The sequence below is a fragment of the Cupressus sempervirens genome, chromosome 7 (assembly GCF_028749045.1).
Source record: "Cupressus sempervirens isolate cs-2001-9-10 chromosome 7, ASM2874904v1, whole genome shotgun sequence".
In the NCBI taxonomy this organism is placed as follows: domain Eukaryota; kingdom Viridiplantae; phylum Streptophyta; class Pinopsida; order Cupressales; family Cupressaceae; genus Cupressus; species Cupressus sempervirens.
Window position 1 is genome coordinate 497514553 of NC_143124.1, and position 4873 is coordinate 497519425.

Here is a 4873-nt window from a genome sequence, read left to right on the forward strand (position 1 = left end):
ATTCTAAACAAGGAGCAAGGATTGACTGCATTTAGGTATTTGTTAAATAGAATTATTTCCCATTTTTGGTTTCTTTCTATGAATAATCTTCATGTTAGTTTGGCCCCTAATGCTTCATTTTGCTAGCTTAAATTTTTGATACCTAGACCTCCTAGTTCCTTAGGTTTACATAATTTCTCTCATTTTATTAGAGTCATTTTTTTATGTTCTTCCATGTCATTCCAAAAGAAATTTTTGAGTTTTGCCTCAATCTTCTTATTCAAACTTTTAGATAGAAGTAAGCAAGAAAGAGGGTATGTTGGAAGGGTCGACAAGACTACTTTGATCTTTATAGCTTTACCAATTTTTGTTAGCCATTTATCTTTCCAACCTATCTTCTTATCCATTTTTTCAAGAATATTATGCCAACCCTTATTAGATTTACTACCTTTCTCTAGTTCTATTCCTATGTATTTACATGGAAATGTTCCTCTTTTATAACAAAAAAATTACAAATTTGGTTTTCTCTTTAAAGTTTAGTATTAATGATTTTTTTTAAAAAAAAAATCAGCATTCACTCTTTTCCTTGAAGCTTCCATATACTATTGAATGATTGATTTGAAGTTAAGTGCCTCTTTTATTGCACTTTCTTCTGATAGAATGGTGTCATCTACATATTTGTTGATGTCTTGTATTAAGAACATTCTTAGTTACTGAAATTCCACTAATTTTACCATCCAAGTAGGCTTTGGAGATTGCTCTAGCAAAGGCTTCTACCATGATGGTGTATAGAACAGAGATAGGGGGTCTACTTGTCTTATTCATCTTGATGTATCAAAGAATCCTTCAAGAGTTCCATTGATAAGAACTTAAATTTTTCTTGTTGAAATGCATTGGTATATTAAATTAACCCATTGGTTCGAGAATCCAAAGGCTTCTAGTGATTTTCATAAGAACATCCAATTAATCATATCATATGCTTTCTAAATATCTAATTTCATGAACATGCTTGCCATTTTATTCTTATTGGTTGTGTGTAATGTTTCTTGTATAATGATTATCCCATCTAGAATTGATCTTCCTGGTACAAAACCCATTTGTCCTTCTAATATAATCTTTTGTCAAATTGATTTCATTCGATTTGCTAAAATTTTGGATATGATTTTATAAATGGTGTTGCAGAGAGCTACAAGTCTAAAATCCCTTAGGGTTTTAGGATCATCTTTCTTGGGTGTTAAGGTGAGAAAGGTATTATTAATTTCTAAAAGTAATGATCCACCATTTCTCAAAGCTTAAATGGCTTTCCAGAGATTAGTTTCGATAATATCCCAACATTTTTGGTAGAAGAAAGCTTGGAATCCATCTGGACCTGGTGAACTATCAGGATTCATGTTGAATAGAATAGTTGTGACTTCTTCTAAGGATATGGGTGCATTTAATGCTTTATTTTCTTCTATGGAAACCACTTTTCATATGTTTCCAATCATTTTAACTTGAGCTAACATGTTTGAACTATCAAAATCATTTAATAGCTTATTGAAATGCTCTACAAATATCTTCGATATATTCTCCAGATTTTAGTAATAGAACTTGGCGCATCTTTAATTATTATAAATTTTGTTTTCGTTCTATTGTATATATGCTATTTTGAAAATATTTTATATTATGGTCCCCTTCTTCTAACCATCTTTCTCTTGATTTTTGCCCCAAAAAGACTTCTTCCTTTCCAAGAATGTTGTCCTATTCTGCTAGTAGATCTTATTCTAAGACAAAGGTCTCATTATTCATACATTTTTTAATTACTTCTATGTTTAAGTTTTTTTACACTAGTAAATTTGGACCCAATTTTTGACCCATTTTGGTCAAATTTTGACCAAGGTTCATCACTATTTTTCTCGTCAAAATTTTGACCAAATTGCAGGTTAGTCAAAATTTTGACGAATAAATTGCAGGTTGGTCAAAATTTTGACGAATGTATTCATCAAAATTTTGATGCCCTGCAATTTGGTAAAAAATTTGATGAGAAAAATAGCAATGAACCTTGGTCAAAAATTGAGTCCAAATGTACTAGTGTTAGGCTTTCCTCGATGTCTATTTTTTCTTTAAATATATTGTTAAATTGTTCTTTATTCTGCTTATATATATTCTCTTTAATCATTTTCATCTTAGATACAAATATGTACATTTTGGATACTTTAAAATTGCCTTGATTCCACCATTTTTTTATGAGTTCCATGAAAGTTTTATCGAAAAACCACATTTTTCTGCATTTAAAAGGATTTATGATAGGCTTAGTAGGCTTTCTAAATTCAATTCTAATAGGATAGTGATCAAATCCTATTATAGGTAGTATCGATGCTTGTAAGTCTAACTCTAATTCACTTAATTCACCTTTGAACAAAAATTTGTCCAATTTCTCAGCAATAAATGCAAAGTCTTTCAGAATATCAATAAGATTATTAATGTCTATCCATTTTTTAAATTCCATTGATGCTTGAGAACTTTTCTAGACACCTCCAAATTTTTCATCTAAATTTATGATCGTATTAAAATCTCCACCAATGAGAATGTGCTCATTCCTATGCTTTTTTATAACTATACTTATTTCTTCCCATAGCAGTTTTTACCTATGTTCTAGGTCTATCCATATATGTTTATTAAAAATAGCTGTAAGTTCATTTTTATGCTTTTAATTTTACTGCTCATCCAAGAATTATTTGAGTGTATTACCTTTAGACTTACTTTCCTAAGATTCTAAATCATTCCTAATCCCCCTGAGGCTCCTTTGGATTCAAGTAAATTGACATTACAATTACCTAATATCTTTCTAGCTTAATTCCTACTTCCTTATTCATTTTTGTTTCTTGTATCATTATAATTTCATAATCAAATTGTTTTAAATGATGTTTTAGTAATTGTTTCTTGCTAGGCGCATTTAAGCCCCTAGCATTCTAGGTAGTGATCTTCATGTTACCTTCAGAAGGATCTTTCCCTTCCCTGGGTTAAGTAACTAATTGATCTTTTGTTTTTTTCTTGCCTAAACATCTACTTCTCCAAGTTCTTTTAGCGACTTCCTTCCTCTTTTAGCTTTCAATTTACCATATTTAGGGGAATTTATCCCTTCTTGATTCATCAAAATACACAGTTGCTCTATGTTCTCTTATGCATTTAAGGCACTTTTAGATTGCTTGCCCTCTTTCTCACATTTTTCTTCATTTTCCAATTCTTTCAATATTTGTTCTACCAGTCTTATTTGATTCCTTGTATGAGTATCATCTGCTAAGGCTGGACTATACCATGTTTTGTCTAACTCCTTACCCTCTCCTTGATATGTTATTGTTCTAATTTCAATTGTTTGTAAAACTTTATTTCTCTTATCTTCATCCTCAATGATTAAGATATCTCTTGTCAAATCTTCAAATGTGTAATTATCTCTACCTATTTTTAGTACTCATTGTAACAACTCATCTTTGTGTAAGTTACTACTATTATCAATATTGTCAAAGTTAAAAAAAATTGGATCAATTCATCAGTTAATAGTTTCAAGTTCTCTTTCTCTATCTCATTTGAAATTATCATTTCCATATCTTTATTCTTTGGTGCATCATTATTCAGGAAGTCATAAAAAATTGTATAATAATTCCTTTTGTCTTAGTTTGATCCCTTCCCTTTTGTATTGTGCTCACTCATCTTATAGAAAGGAAATTCTTGAGTTGTGGTTGGTGTCTACCAAATTTTGTGCATCATTTTATTGCCTCTTTTTAAGTTCCTATGTTCTCTTTCACCAATTCTTCTATCTTTTGTTTTGGTGTTTCCATTATTCCTTTTAAGCATTTAGCATTTCTTCATTCTGGAGACTCCTCAATGAAAAGAAGTTTGTTTTCTTCCTCTTCAAGATTTTGATTGTTATTCTCCAATATGATTTCCTCTCAGAATCTCAATTCCTTTCCTAACATTTTCCATTTCCCATTTATATCCTTACTACTCTTAGTTTTCTGTGTTTTCCTCTCTTTTTTTCTTAATCTTTTGTTGTTGTTGACTATCCTTAACTTCTTTATTTTAGAAATCTTAACTTTTGTTATCTCTTCTTTGCTCATGTTGATTTCTTTATCATTTCAATGTGCATACAAAGGCTCTACAATCATCTGTGGGGTAGAGCCCTTGCCGTCTTCCATATTTAACAATTGACTAGCTTCTTTATTGATTTATGGAATTAAAATATTTTCCTTCTCTATGTTTTTATCCTCTTTTCTATTCAATTCTTATAGTATTTCTATTTCTTTCTTCTGATCTTTTTTGCGAGTTAGTTTGAAACTATTACCCATTTCTATAGTAGCAGTTGTAGTTGTTATTTAACCAAATTTTCTTTCCCCATCCTCCAATTTTGTTTCTACTTTCTTTGATGTAGCCTTACTAGGTTCCAGACAATCTATCTCATTTATGATCTACCCCTATTTTTCTTTTTTGTTTATAATATTAATCATGGGGAAGATATCCTTAAGATTTGATGATGGTTGAAAAGTTTTAAATGATATCTTTTTCTCATCATCTAATCTGATTATTTTTGATATTTTACCTTCAAATCTAGGATATTTCAATTTATATATAGAGTTGTTTGAGATTAACTTAATCGTATTGTGTTTCAGATTTTTATTCTTATCATTAATCAAATATTTAATAGTATTGCAACATTTATAAGAAGTATCTATTCCTCTCAAATTACCAATAAAACATTTATTTTTCCTAAGAATCTCTAAATACATCAGTTTAGGAGGTAATTATTGAATGGTCATCTAGGTTGGCATGGAAATATTTAATTGTTCTTCCTTACAATCTGACATCCATCCAATGAATTTGATAGCATAACCTTTATAATAGAAATCAGAAACAAAGA